Source organism: Salmo salar, chromosome ssa01 (assembly GCF_905237065.1).
Source record: "Salmo salar chromosome ssa01, Ssal_v3.1, whole genome shotgun sequence".
In the NCBI taxonomy this organism is placed as follows: Eukaryota; Metazoa; Chordata; class Actinopteri; order Salmoniformes; family Salmonidae; genus Salmo; species Salmo salar.
The window spans coordinates 112423898-112440281 of record NC_059442.1 but is presented as its reverse complement, the minus strand read 5'-3'; the positions used below and the strand labels follow the sequence as shown (position 1 = coordinate 112440281).

Genomic DNA, 16384 nt, shown 5'->3' with positions numbered 1-16384 from the left:
GGTTACTGTATAATGATCTTATTGTGTTTCTACCTGGACAGTTGGGTTACTGGTTACTGTATAATGATGTTATTGTGTTTCTACCTGGACAGTTGGGTTACTGGTTACTGTATAATGATGTTATTGTGTTACTACCTGGACAGTTGGGTTACTGGTTACTGTATAATGATCTTATTGTGTTTCTACCTGGACAGTTGGGTTACTGGTTACTGTATAATGATGTTATTGTGTTTCTACCTGGACAGTTGGGTTACTGTATAATGATATTATTGTATTTCTACCTGGACAGTTAGGTTACTGGTTACTGTATAATGATGTTATTGTGTTTCTACCTGGACAGTTGGTTTACTGGTTACTATATAATGATCTTATTGTGTTACTACCTGGACAGTTGGGTTACTGTATAATGATGTTATTGTGTTTCTACCTGGACAGTTGGGTTACTGGTTACTGTATAATGATATTATTGTATTTCTACCTGCACAGTTAGGTTACTGGTTACTGTATAATGATATTATTGTGTTTCTACCTGGACAGTTGGGTTACTGTATAATGATGTTATTGTGTTTCTACCTGGACAGTTGGGTTACTGTATAATGATGTTATTGTGTTACTACCTGGACAGTTGGGTTACTGGTTACTGTATAATGATCTTATTGTGTTTCTACCTGGACAGTTGGGTTATTGGTTATTGTATAATGATGTTATTGTGTTTCTACCTGGACAGTTGGGTTACTGGTTACTGTATAATGATGTGATTGTGTTTCTACCTGGACAGTTGGGTTACTGTATAATGATATTATTGTGTTTCTACCTGGACAGTTGGGTTACTGGTTACTGTATAATGATATTATTGTGTTACTACCTGGACAGTTACGTTACTGGTTACTGTATAATAATGTTATTGTGTTACTACCTGGACAGTTGGGTTACTGTATAATGATCTTATTGTGTTTCTACCTGGACAGTTGGGTTACTGTATAATGATCTTATTGTGTTTCTACCTGGACAGTTGGGTTACTGGTTACTGTATAATGATATTATTGTGTTACTACCTGGACAGTTGGGTTACTGGTTACTGTATAATGATATTATTGTGTTACTACCTGGACAGTTGGGTTACTGAATAATGATCTTATTGTGTTACTACCTGGACAGTTGGAATACTGGTTACTGTATAATGATATTATTGTGTTACTACCTGGACAGTTGGGTTACTGGTTACTGTATAATGATATTATTGTGTTTCTACCTGGACAGTTGGGTTACTGGTTACTGTATAATGATGTTATTGTGTTACTACCTGGACCGTTGGATTACTGTATAATGATGTTATTGTGTTTCTACCTGGACAGTTGGGTTACTGTATAATGATGTTATTGTGTTTCTACCTGGACAGTTGGGTTACTGGTTACTGTATAATGATGTTATTGTGTTTCTACCTGGACAGTTGGGTTACTGGTTCCTGTATAATGATGTTATTGTGTTACTACCTGGACAGTTGGGTTACTGTATAATGATGTTATTGTGTTTCTACCTGGACAGTTGGGTTACTGGTTACTGTATAATGATGTTATTGTGTTTCTACCTGGACAGTTGGGTTACTGTATAATGATGTTATTGTGTTTCTACCTGGACAGTTGGTTTACTGGTTACTATATAATGATCTTATTGTGTTACTACCTGGACAGTTGGGTTACTGTATAATGATGTTATTGTGATTCTACCTGGACAGTTGGGTTACTGGTTACTGTATAATGATATTATTGTATTTCTACCTGGACAGTTAGGTTACTGGTTACTGTATAATGATATTATTGTGTTTCTACCTGGACAGTTGGGTTACCGTATAATGATGTTATTGTGTTTCTACCTGGACAGTTGGGTTACTGGTTACTGTATAATGATGTGATTGTGTTTCTACCTGGACAGTTGGGTTACTGGTTACTGTATAATGATATAATTGTGTTACTACCTGGACAGTTGGGTTACTGTATAATTATATTATTGTATTTCTATCTGGACAGTTGGGTTACTGGTTACTGTATAATGATATTATTGTGTTTCTACCTGGACAGCTGGGTTACTGGTTACTGTATAATAATGTTATTGTGTTACTACCTGGACAGTTGGGTTACTGTATAATGATATTATTGTGTTTTTACCTGGACAGTTGGGTTACTGGTTACTGTATAATAATGTTATTGTGTTACTACCTGGACAGTTGGGTTACTGTATAATGATCTTATTGTGTTTCTACCTGGACAGTTGGGTTACTGTATAGTGATCTTATTGTGTTACTACCTGGACAATTGGGTTACTGTATAATTATATTATTGTGTTTCTATCTGGACAGTTGGGTTACTGTATAATGATCTTATTGTGTTTCTACCTGGACAGTTGGGTTACTGGTTACTGTATAATGATCTTATTGTGTTTCTACCTGGACAGTTGGGTTACTGTATAATGATATTATTGTGTTTCTACCTGGACAGTTGGGTTACTGTATAATTATATTATTGTGTTTCTATCTGGACAGTTGGGTTACTGTATAATGATATTATTGTGTTTTTACCTGGACAGTTGGGTTACTGGTTACTGTATAATAATGTTATTGTGTTACTACCTGGACAGTTGGGTTACTGTATAATGATCTTATTGTGTTTCTACCTGGACAGTTGGGTTACTGTAATGATCTTATTGTGTTTCTACCTGGACAGTTGGGTTACTGGTTACTGTATAATGATATTATTGTGTTACTACCTGGACAGTTGGGTTACTGTATAATGATATTATTGTGTTTCTACCTGGACAGTTGGGTTACTGGTTACTGTATAATGATATTATTGTGTTACTACCTGGACAGTTGGGTTACTGGTTACTGTATAATGATATTATTGTGTTTCTACCTGGACAGTTGGGTTACTGTATAATGATATTGTTGTGTTTCTACCTGGACAGTTGGGTTACTGTATAATGATGTTATTGTGTTTCTACCTGGACAGTTGGGTTACTGTATAATGATGTTATTGTGTTTCTACCTGGACAGTTGGGTTACTGTATAATGATGTTATTGTGTTTCTACCTGGACAGTTGGGTTACTGTATAATGATCTTATTGTGTTACTACCTGGACAGTTGGGATACTGATTACTGTATAATGATATTATTGTGTTACTACCTGGACAGTTGGGTTACTTGTTACTGTATAATGATATTATTGTGTTTCTACCTGGACTGTTGGGTTACTGTATAATGATATTATTGTGTTTCTACCTGGACAGTTGGGTTACTGTATAATGATATTATTGTGTTTCTACCTGGACAGTTGGGTTACTGTATAATGATATTATTGTGTTTCTACCTGGACAGTTGGGTTACTGTATAATGATATTATTGTGTTTCTACCTGGACAGTTGGGTTACTGTATAATGATGTTATTGTGTTTCTACCTGGACAGTTGGGTTACTGTATAATGATATTATTGTGTTTCTATCTGGACAGTTGGGTTACTGGTTACTGTATAATGATATTATTGTGTTTTTACCTGGACAGTTGGGTTACTGGTTACTGTATAATAATGTTATTGTGTTACTACCTGGACAGTTGGGTTACTGTATAATGATCTTATTGTGTTTCTACCTGGACAGTTGGGTTACTGTATAATGATCTTATTGTGTTTCTACCTGGACAGTTGGGTTACTGTATAATGATATTATTGTGTTTCTACCTGGACAGTTGGGTTACTGGTTACTGTATAATGATATTATTGTGTTACTACCTGGACAGTTCGGTTACTGTATAATTATATTATTGTATTTCTATCTGGACTGTTGGGTTACTGGTTACTGTATAATGATATTATTGTGTTTTTACCTGGACAGTTGGGTTACTGGTTACTGTATAATAATGTTATTGTGTTACTACCTGGACAGTTGGGTTACTGTATAATGATCTTATTGTGTTTCTACCTGGACAGTTGGGTTACTGTATAATGATCTTATTGTGTTACTACCTGGATAATTGGGTTACTGTATAAATATATTATTGTGTTTCTATCTGGACAGTTGGGTTACTGGTTACTGTATAATGATCTTATTGTGTTTCTACCTGGACAGTTGGGTTACTGATTACTGTATAATGATCTTATTGTGTTTCTACCTGGACAGTTGGGTTACTGGTTACTGTATAATGATCTTATTGTGTTTCTACCTGGACAGTTGGGTTACTGTATAATGATCTTATTGTGTTTCTACCTGGACAGTTGGGTTACTGTATAATGATCTTATTGTGTTTCTATCTGGACAGTTGGGTTACTGGTTACTGTATAATGATATTATTGTGTTACTACCTGGACAGTTGGGTTACTGTATAATGATATTATTGTGTTTCTACCTGGACAGTTGGGTTACTGGTTACTGTATAATGATATTATTGTGTTACTACCTGGACAGTTGGGTTACTGGTTACTGTATAATGATATTATTGTGTTTCTACCTGGACAGTTGGGTTACTGTATAATGATATTGTTGTGTTTCTACCTGGACAGTTGGGTTACTGTATAATGATGTTATTGTGTTTCTACCTGGACAGTTGGGTTACTGTATAATGATGTTATTGTGTTTCTACCTGGACAGTTGGGTTACTGTATAATGATCTTATTGTGTTTCTACCTGGACAGTTGGGTTACTGTATAATGATCTTATTGTGTTTCTACCTGGACAGTTGGGTTACTGGTTACTGTATAATGATGTTATTGTGTTTCTACCTGGACAGTTGGGTTACTGGTTACTGTAAAAAGATATTATTGTGTTTCTACCTGGACAGTTGGGTTACTGGTTACTGTATAATGATATTATTGTGTTTCTACCTGGACAGTTGGGTTACTGGTTACTGTATAATGATGTTATTGTGTTTCTACCTGGACAGTTGGGTTACTGGTTACTGTAAAATGATATTATTGTGTTTCTACCTGGACAGTTGGGTTACTGGTTACTGTATAATGATATTATTGTGTTTCTACCTGGACAGTTGGGTTACTGGTTACTGTATAATGATGTTATTGTGTTTCTACCTGGACAGTTGGGTTACTGTATAATTATCTTATTGTGTTTCTACCTGGACAGTTGGGTTACTGGTTACTGTATAATGATATTATTGTGTTTCTACCTGGACTGTTGGGTTACTGTATAATGATATTATTGTGTTTCTACCTGGCCTGTTGGGTTACTGTATAATGATGTTATTGTGTTTCTACCTGGACAGTTGGGTTACTGTATAATGATGTTATTGTGTTTCTACCTGGACAGTTGGGTTACTGTATAATGATATTATTGTGTTTCTACCTGGACAGTTGGTTTACTGTATAATGATGTTATTGTGTTTCTACCTGGACAGTTGGGTTACTGTATAATGATATTATTGTGTTTCTACCTGGACAGTTGGGTTACTGGTTACTGTATAATGATATTATTGTGTTTTTACCTGGACAGTTGGGTTACTGGTTACTGTATAATAATGTTATTGTGTTTCTACCTGGACAGTTGGGTTACTGGTTACTGTATAATGATATTATTGTGTTTCTACCTGGACAGTTGGGTTACTGGTTACTGTATAATGATGTTATTGTGTTTCTACCTGGACAGTTGGGTTACTGTATAATTATCTTATTGTGTTTCTACCTGGACAGTTGGGTTACTGGTTACTGTATAATGATATTATTGTGTTTCTACCTGGACTGTTGGGTTACTGTATAATGATATTATTGTGTTTCTACCTGGCCTGTTGGGTTACTGTATAATGATGTTATTGTGTTTCTACCTGGACAGTTGGGTTACTGTATAATGATGTTATTGTGTTTCTACCTGGACAGTTGGGTTACTGTATAATGATATTATTGTGTTTCTACCTGGACAGTTGGGTTACTGTATAATGATGTTATTGTGTTTCTACCTGGACAGTTGGGTTACTGTATAATGATATTATTGTGTTTCTACCTGGACAGTTGGGTTACTGGTTACTGTATAATGATATTATTGTGTTTTTACCTGGACAGTTGGGTTACTGGTTACTGTATAATAATGTTATTGTGTTACTACCTGGACAGTTGGGTTACTGTATAATGATCTTATTGTGTTTCTACCTGGACAGTTGGGTTACTGTATAATGATGTTATTGTGTTTCTACCTGGACAGTTGGGTTACTGTATAATGATGTTATTGTGTTTCTACCTGGACAGTTGGGTTACTGTATAATGATATTATTGTGTTTCTACCTGGACATTTGGGTTACTGTATAATGATCTTATTGTGTTTCTACCTGGACAGTTGGGTTACTGGTTACTGTATAATGATATTATTGTGTTACTACTTGGACAGTTGGGTTACTGGTTACTGTATAATGATATCATTGTGTTACTACCTGGACAGTTGGGTTACTGTATAATGATATTATTGTGTTTCTACCTGGACAGTTGGGTTACTGGTTACTGTATAATGATATTATTGTGTTACTACCTGGACAGTTGGGTTACTGGTTACTGTATAATGATATTATTGTGTTTCTTCCTGGACAGTTGGGTTACTGTATAATGATATTGTTGTGTTTCTACCTGGACAGTTGGGTTACTGTATAATGATGTTATTGTGTTTCTACCTGGACAGTTGGGTTACTGTATAATGATATTATTGTGTTTCTACCTGGACAGTTGGGTTACTGTATAATGATGTTATTGTGTTACTACCTGGACCGTTGGGTTACTGTATAATGATATTATTGTGTTACTACCTGGACAGTTGGGTTACTGTATAATGATGTTATTGTGTTTCTACCTGGACAGTTGGGTTACTGTATAATTATATTATTGTGTTTCTACCTGGACAGTTGGGTTACTGGTTACTGTATAATGATCTTATTGTGTTTCTACCTGGACAGTTGGGTTACTGGTTACTGTATAATAATGTCATTGTGTTAGTACCTGGACAGTTGGATATGGTTAATGTATAATGATCTTATTGTGTTTCTACCTGGACATTTGGGTTACTGTATAATGATCTTATTGTGTTTCTACCTGGACAGTTGGGTTACTGGTTACTGTATAATGATATTATTGTGTTACTACTTGGACAGTTGGGTTACTGGTTACTGTATAATGATATCATTGTGTTACTACCTGGACAGTTGGGTTACTGTATAATGATATTATTGTGTTTCTACCTGGACAGTTGGGTTACTGGTTACTGTATAATGATATTATTGTGTTACTACCTGGACAGTTGGGTTACTGGTTACTGTATAATGATATTATTGTGTTTCTTCCTGGACAGTTGGGTTACTGTATAATGATATTGTTGTGTTTCTACCTGGACAGTTGGGTTACTGGTTACTGTATAATGATGTTATTGTGTTTCTACCTGGACAGTTGGGTTACTGTATAATGATATTATTGTGTTTCTACCTGGACAGTTGGGTTACTGTATAATGATGTTATTGTGTTTCTACCTGGACAGTTGGGTTACTGTATAATGATGTTATTGTGTTACTACCTGGACCGTTGGGTTACTGTATAATGATATTATTGTGTTACTACCTGGACAGTTAGGTTACTGTATAATGATATTATTGTGTTTCTACCTGGACAGTTGGGTTACTGTGTAATGATGTTATTGTGTTTCTACCTGGACAGTTGGGTTACTGGTTACTGTATAATGATCTTATTGTGTTTCTACCTGGACAGTTGGGTTACTGTATAATGATCTTATTGTGTTACTACCTGGACAGTTGGGTTACTGGTTACTGTATAATGATATTATTGTGTTTCTACCTGGAATTTTGGGTTACTGTATAATGATGTTATTGTGTTTCTACCTGGACAGTTGGGTTACTGTATAATGATATTATTGTGTTTCTACCTGGACAGTTGGGTTACTGGTTACTGTATAATGATATTATTGTGTTACTACCTGGACAGTTGGGTTACTGTATAATGATATTATTGTGTTTCTACCTGGACAGTTGGGTTACTGGTTACTGTATAATGATATTATTGTGTTTCTACCTGGACAGTTGGGTTACTGGTTAATGTATAATGATCTTATTGTGTTTCTACCTGGACAGTTGGGTTACTGTATAATGATATTATTGTGTTACTACCTGGACAGTTGGGTTACTGTATAATTATATTATTGTGTTTCTATCTGGACAGTTGGGTTACTGGTTACTGTATAATGATCTTATTGTGTTTCTACCTGGACAGTTGGGTTACTGTATAATGATCTTATTGTGTTTCTACCTGGACAGTTGGGTTACCATATAATGATGTTATTGTGTTTCTATCTGGACAGTTGGGTTACTGGTTACTGTATAATGATGTTTTTGTGTTACTACCTGGACAGTTGGGTTACTGGTTACTGTATAATGATGTTATTGTGTTTCTACCTGGACAGTTGGGTTACTGTATAATGATGTTATTGTGTTTCTACCTGGACAGTTGGGTTACTGGTTACTGTATAATGATGTTATTGTGTTTCTACCTGGACAGTTGGGTTACTGTATAATGATCTTATTGTGTTTCTACCTGGACAGTTGGGTTACTGTATAATGATATTATTGTGTTTCTACCTGGACAGTTGGGTTACTGTATAATGATATTATTGTGTTTCTACCTGGACAGTTGGGTTACTGTATAATGATATTATTGTGTTACTACCTGGACAGTTGGGTTACTGGTTACTGTATAATGATATTATTGTGTTTCTACCTGGACAGTTGGGTTACTGGTTACTGTATAATGATATTATTGTGTTTCTACCTGGACAGTTGGGTTACTGATTACTGTTACTACCCCTCCTCTTCCTTAGTTATCTCCCTGTACCTCCTCATTGTAAAGGATGAGCAGAGGGAATTTCTGGACATGTTTAAATCAAGGGTCAACACGTCATTATTGGATTCAGAAAATGAGTCTGGGACTGTAGGTCATTTACTGGAGGAACCAGACCATGTCTACCTCTGTTTCTGTTCTCTGTATCTGTTCTCTGTATCTGTTCTCTGTTCTCTGTCTCTGTTCTCTGTCTCTGTTCTCTGTCTCTGTTCTCTCTGTTCTCTCTGTTCTCTGTTCTCTGTCTCTGTTCTCTGTCTCTGTTCTCTGTCTCTGTTCTCTCTCTGTTCTCTGTTCTCTCTCTCTGTTCTCTCTCTGTGTTCTCTCTCTCTGTTCTCTGTCTCTGTTCTCCCTCTCTGTTCTCTGTCTCTGTTATCTGTTCTCTCTCTCTGTTCTCTGTTCTCTCTCTGTTCTCTGTCTCTGTTATCTGTTATCTGTTCTCTCTCTCTGTTCTCTCTCTGTGTTCTCTCTCTCTGTTCTCTGTCTCTGTTCTCCCTCTCTGTTCTCTGTCTCTGTTATCTGTTCTCTCTCTCTGTTCTCTGTTCTCTCTCTGTTCTCTGTCTCTGTTATCTGTTATCTGTTCTCTCTCTCTGTTCTCTGTTCTCTCTCTCTGTTCTCTGTTATCTGTTCTCTCTCTGTTATCTGTTCTCTCTGTTATCTGTTATCTGTTCTCTCTCTCTGTTCTCTGTTCTCTCTCTCTCTGTTCTCTGTCTCTGTTATCTGTTGTCTGTTCTCTCTCTCTGTTCTCTGTTCTCTCTCTATCTGTTCTCTGTCTCTGTTATCTGTTATCTGTTCTCTCTCTCTGTTCTCTGTTCTCTCTCTCTGTTATCTGTTCTCTCTCTCTGTTCTCTGTTCTCTGTCTGTTCTCTGTTCTCTCTCTCTGTTATCTGTTCTCTGTTCTCTATTCTCTGTTCTCTCTCTCTGTTCTCTGTTCTCTGTCTCTGTTCTCTGTTCTCTGTTTCCTGTTCTCTCTCTCTGTTCTCTGTTCTCTCTCTCTATCAATCTCTCTCTCTCTTACATTAATTCGATTTCAATTTAAGGGCTTTATTGACATGGGAAACATATGTTTACAATGTCAAAGCTAGTGAAATAGGTAAAGAAAAAGTACAGTAAACATTACACTGACAAAGGTTCCAAAAGAATAAAGACATTTAACATTAAATAAATAAACTAAATATAGGTTGTATTTACAATGGTGTTTGTTCTTCACTGATTGCCCTTTCCTTGTGGCAACAGGTCACAAATCTTGTTGCTGTGATGGCACACTGTGGTATTTCACCCACTAGATATGGGAGTTTATCAAAATTGGGTTTGTTTTTTAATTCTTTGTGGGTCTGTGTAATCTGAGGGAAATATGTGTCTCTAATATGGTCATACATTTGGCAGGAGGTTAGGAAGTGCAGCTCAATTTCCACCTCATTTTGTGGGCAGTGTGCACATAGCCTGTCTTCTCTTGAGAGCCAGTTCTAATGCACATTCAGATGTCATAAATCAACACTGCAGAGCTCTCCCTGTCCTCTGCCGTGCCTTGATTGTATTACTGTTGATGATATCTGGAAATGTGCATGTACTCCCTGGCTCATCTACTGTTGCTAGCCCCAATTCTGACTTGTGCTCTGATATCTGCTTCACTGATTTCTGCTCTCGTAAAAAGCCTGGGTTTTCTACACGTTAACACTAGAAGCTTATTACCTAAAATGGATCAATTGAGTGTGGGTGTGTGGGTTCACAGCTCCAATCCAGATGTGTTGGTCATTACTGAGACGTGGTTAAGTAAGAGTGTTTTGAATACTGATGTTAGCCTTTCTGGTTGTAAGCTTTTTCGGCTAGACAGATCTTCCTAAGGTGGGGGAGTGGCAATCTTTACCAAGGATCACCTTCAGTGCTCGGTTGTCTCTACCAAATTTGATTTGCTGGTTTTAAGCATTAAACTGACTGTTGCTGGGTACTATTGTCCTCCATCAGCACCGGCCTGTACCCTACCTGCCCCATGCTGTTGAAGATGCTTGACCTTCTTATTTGATATTTCACTGGTGTTGTTAACAAACACACCCCCATAAAGAAAATTTGAGTTAGAAACAGGTTCAGCCCCTGGTTTGACCGTGATCCTGCAGAGTTACTCCACCTCAAGAATTGCATTTGGCGAAAGGCTCGGCACACGCATAATCAGGCTGACTGGCTCTCGTTCAGGCAAATGAAAAATAAGTGCACTCAGGCTATCCGGAATGCCAAAGTTAGTTACTTTAAGGAGCAGTTCTCTCTCTGTGGGTCTAACCCCAAGAAGTTCTAGAAAATGGTTAAAGACCTGGAGAATAAACCCTCCTCACAGCTGCCCATGTCCCTTAATGTTGATGATGTGGTTGTTACTGACAAGGAGCACATGGCTGAGCTATTTAATCACCACTTCATTAAGTCCGGATTCCTATTTGACTCAGCCATGACTCCATGTCCATCCAACATTTCCTAATTTCCCACCCCTTCTAATGCGACTAGCCCGATGCTTCTCCCTCTTTTTCCCCGCTACAAAGTTTCTCCGAGGTGCTAAAGGAGCTCCTTAAACTTTACCCCCCCAAAATAATCTGGGTCAGATGGTTTAGACCCTTTCTTCTTTAAGGTTGCTGACACTATCATCGCCAAGCCTATCTCTGACCTTTTAAACCTGTCTCTCCTTTCTGGGGAGGTTCCCATTGCTTGGAAGGCAGCCACGGCATGTCCTTTATTTAAAGGGGGAGTTCAAGCTGATCCTAACGTTTGTAGGCCTATTTCTATTTTGCCCTGTTTATCAAAAGTTTTGGAAAAACTTGTCAATAATCAACTGACTGGCTTTCTTGATGTCAATAGTATTCTCTCTGGTATGTAATCTGGTTTCCGCTCAGGTTAAGGATGTGTCACTGCAACCTTAAAGGTCCTCAATGATCTCACCATTGCCCTTGATTCTATGCAATGTTGTGCTGCTATTTTTATTGACTTTTGATACGGTAGACCATTCCATTATTTTGGGCCGGTAAAGGAGTATAGGTGTCTCTGAGGGGTCTTTGGCCTGGTTTGCTAACTACCTCTCTTAAAGAGTGCAGTTTATAACATCAAAACATCTACTGTCTCAGCCACTGCCTGTCACCAAGGGAGTACACCAAGGCTCGATGCTAGGCCCCACACTCTTCTCAATTTGCATCAACAACATAGCTCAGGCAGTAGGAAGCTCTCCCAGTCTTATACTCATCTGGCCCCTCCCTGGATTTTGTGTTAAACACTCTCCAACAAAGCTTTCTTAGTGTCCAACAAGCTTTCTCTACCCTTAACCTTGTTCTGAACACCTCTAAAACAAAGGTCAAGTGGTTTGGTAAGAAGAATACCCCTCTCCCCACAAGTGTGATTACTACCTCTGAGGGTTTAGAGCTTGAGGTAGTCACCTCATACAAGTACTTGGGAGTATGGCTAGACGGTACACTGTCCTTCTCTCAGCACACATCAAAGCTGCAGGCTAAAGTTAAATATAGATTTGGTTTCCTCTATGTAATCGCTCCTCTCTCACCCCAGCTGCCAAACTAACCCTGATTCAGATGACCATCCTACCCATGCGAGATTACGGCGACATCGTTTATAGATCGGCAGGTCGGTAGATCGGTGGTCATCTCTGTATACCCGTATTTATAAAACCCTCTTAGGCCTCACTCCCCCCATCTGAGATATTTACTGCAGCCCTCATCCTCCACATAGAACACCCGTTCTGCCAGTCACATTCTGTTAAAGGTCCCCAAAGCGCACACATCCCTGGGTCGCTCCTCTTTTCAGTTTGCTGCAGCTAGTGACTAGAACGAGCTGCAAACAAACACTCAAACTGGACAGTTTTATCTCCATCTCTTCATTCAAAGACTCAATCATGGACACTTACTGACAATTGTGGCTGCTTTGTGTGATGTATTGTTGTCTCTACCTTCTTGATCCTTGTGCTGTTGTCTGTGCGCAATAATGTTTGTGCCATGTTTTGTACTGCTACCATGTTGTGTTGCTACCATGTTGTTGTCATGTTGTGTTGCTAACTTGCTATGTTGTTGTCTTATGTCTCTCTTTATGTAGTGTTGTCTCTCTTGTCGTGATGTGTGTTTTGTCCTATATTTTTAAATGTTATTTTTTAATCCAAGCCTCGTACAAGCAGGAGGCCTTTTGTTAGGCCGTTATTGTAAATATGAATTTGTTCTTAACTGACTTGCCTAGTTAAATAAAGGTAAAACATTTTTTTTTTTAAAGGTCTGACTACGGCAGTGTTTCTCAATAGCAAGGCTATGCTCACTGAGTCTGTACATAGTCAAAGCTTTCCTTAAGTTTGGGTCAGTCACAGTGGTCAGGTATTCTGCCACTGTGTACTCTCCGTTTATGGCCAAATAGCATTCTATCTGAAAATCTCAAGTTAATGACATCTGTATTTCACATCCTGCTGCCGTGATTGTTTTGTTTGTTCGATAAATTATTTAATATGTTTTTTGTTGTTGTGAAACCTGTCCAATGATGTGTTTGAACCTCACTGTGAGAATTGCACTTCTGATCATTGTAAACAAGGACTAGCTTTACCTCTTGACCAATGCCCGTGAGTGAGTGAGTGAGTGAGTGAGTGAGTGAGTGAGTGAGTGAGTGAGTGAGTGAGTGAGTAAGAAAGTTTTGTGCCGAAGGAATAGTCCCCCTCAACTCCTTTTTTTTTCTCTGAGTTTGCTCAGTTTTTTTGTTAATTTTTTCCAATGTGTCAAGTAATTATCTTTCTGTTTTCTCAAGATTTGGTTGGGTCTAATTGTGTTGCTGTCCTGGGGCTTTGTGGGGTCTATTTGTGTTTGTGAACAGAGCCCCAGGACCAGCTTGGTTAGAGGACTATTCTCCAGGTTGATCTCTCTGTAGGTGATGACTCTGTGGGGTGTGTTTGTGTTTGTGAACAGAGCCCCTGGACCAGCTTGCTCAGGGGACTCTTCTCCAAGTTCATCTCTCTGTAGGTGATGACTTTGTTATGGAAGGTTTGGGAATCGCTTCCTTTTACGTGGTTGTAGAATTTAACAGCTCTTTTCTGAATTTTGATAATGCAGAGTCTCAATTTGGTGTTTGTCCGATTTTGTGAATTCTTGGTTGGTGAGTGGACCCCAGACTTCACAACTATAAATCTCTCTCTCTCTCTCTCTCTCTCTCTCTCTCTCTCTCTCTCTCTCTCTCTCTCTCTCTCTCTCTCTCTCTCTCTCTCTCTCTCTCATGCATATTGATGGATAAGTAGAGTATTTTTCTCCATCATGCAGGTGGATGGCCAGGGGCATATGGGTTAGAGAGGTTTGGGAAAGAAAAGTCAAGGAGAAAGGAGAGGAAGACTGTTTTAATCAGACCACTAGCCTGTCAGAGTGTGTGATGAAGACTGTTTTAGTCAGACCACTAGCCTGTCAGAGTGTGTATGAAGACTGTTTTACTCAGACCACTAGCCTGTCAGTGTGTGATGAAGACTGTTTTAGTCAGACCACTAGCCTGTCAGAGTGTGTGATGAAGACTGTTTTAGTCAGACCACTAGCCTGTCAGAGTGTGTGATGAAGACTGTTTTAGTCAGACCACTAGCCTGTCAAGAGTGTGTATGAAGACGGTTTTAGTCAGACCACTAGCCTGTCAGAGTGTGTGATGAAGACTGTTTTAGTCAGACCACTAGCCTGTCAGAGTGTGTGATGAAGACTGTTTTAGTCAGACCACTAGCCTGTCAGAGTGTGTGATGAAGACGGTTTTAGTCAGACCACTAGCCTGTCAGAGTGTGTGATGAAGACTGTTTTAGTCAGACCACTAGCCTGTCAGAGTGTGTGATGAAGACTGTTTTACTCAGACCACTAGCCTGTCAAGAGTGTGTGATGAAGACGGTTTTAGTCAGACCACTAGCCTGTCAGAGTGTGTGATGAAGACTGTTTTAGTCAGACCACTAGCCTGTCAGAGTGGTGAAGACTGTTTTAGTCAGACCACTAGCCTGTCAGAGTGTGTGATGAAGACTGTTTTAGTCAGACCACTAGCCTGTCAGAGTGTGTGATGAAGACTGTTTTAGTCAGACCACTAGCCTGTCAGAGTGTGTGATGAAGACTGTTTTAGTCAGACCACTAGCCTGTCAGAGTGTGTGATGAAGACTGTTTTAGTCAGACCACTAGCCTGTCAGAGTGTGTGATGAAGACTGTTTTAGTCAGACCACTAGCCTGTCAGAGTGTGTGATGAAGACTGTTTTAGTCAGACCACTAGCCTGTCAGAGTGTGTGATGAAGACTGTTTTAGTCAGACCACTAGCCTGTCAGAGTGTGTGATGAAGACTGTTTTAGTCAGACCACTAGCCTGTCAGAGTGTGTGATGAAGACTGTTTTAGTCAGACCACTAGCCTGTCAGAGTGTGTGATGAAGACTGTTTTAGTCAGACCACTAGCCTGTCAGAGTGTGTGATGAAGACTGTTTTAGTCAGACCACTAGCCTGTCAGAGTGTGTGATGAAGACTGTTTTAGTCAGACCACTAGCCTGTCAGAGTGTGTGATGAAGACTGTTTTAGTCAGACCACTAGCCTGTCAGAGTGTGTGATGAAGACTGTTTTAATCAGACCACTAGCCTGTCAGAGTGTGTGATGAAGACTGTTTTAGTCAGACCACTAGCCTGTCAGAGTGTGTGATGAAGACTGTTTTAGTCAGACCACTAGCCTGTCAGAGTGTGTGATGAAGACTGTTTTAATCAGACCACTAGCCTGTCAGAGTGTGTGATGAAGACTGTTTTAGTCAGACCACTAGCCTGTCAGAGTGTGTGATGAAGACTGTTTTAGTCAGACCACTAGCCTGTCAGAGTGTGTGATGAAGACTGTTTTAGTCAGACCACTAGCCTGTCAGAGTGTGTGATGAAGACTGTTTTAGTCAGACCACTAGCCTGTCAGAGTGTGTGATGAAGACTGTTTTAGTCAGACCACTAGCCTGTCAGAGTGTGTGATGAAGACTGTTTTAGTCAGACCACTAGCCTGTCAGAGTGTGTGATGAAGACTGTTTTACTCAGACCACTAGCCTGTCAGAGTGTGTGATGAAGACTGTTTTAGTCAGACCACTAGCCTGTCAGAGTGTGTGATGAAGACTGTTTTAGTCAGACCACTAGCCTGTCAGAGTGTGTGATGAAGACTGTTTTAGTCAGACCACTAGCCTGTCAGAGTGTGTGATGAAGACTGTTTTAGTCAGACCACTAGCCTGTCAGAGTGTGTGATGAAGACTGTTTTAGTCAGACCACTAGCCTGTCAGAGTGTGTGATGAAGACTGTTTTAGTCAGACCACTAGCCTGTCAGAGTGTGTGATGAAGACTGTTTTAGTCAGACCACTAGCCTGTCAGAGTGTGTGATGAAGACTGTTTTAGTCAGACCACTAGCCTGTCAGAGTGTGTGATGAAGACTGTTTTAGTCAGACCACTAGCCTGTCAGAGTGTGTGATGAAGACTGTTTTAGTCAGACCACTAGCCTGTCAGAGTGTGTGATGAAGACTGTTTTAGTCAGACCAC

At 39.0% G+C, this 16384-nt stretch overlaps 1 protein-coding gene across 3 annotated transcripts in view; it reads left to right on the top strand.

Moving 5' to 3' along the window:
• LOC106594748 (transcription elongation regulator 1-like protein) overlaps positions 1 to 16384 on the top strand; it is a 317178-nt gene that overhangs the window by 89346 nt on the left and 211448 nt on the right. The gene's annotated exons all lie outside the window — the stretch shown is intronic.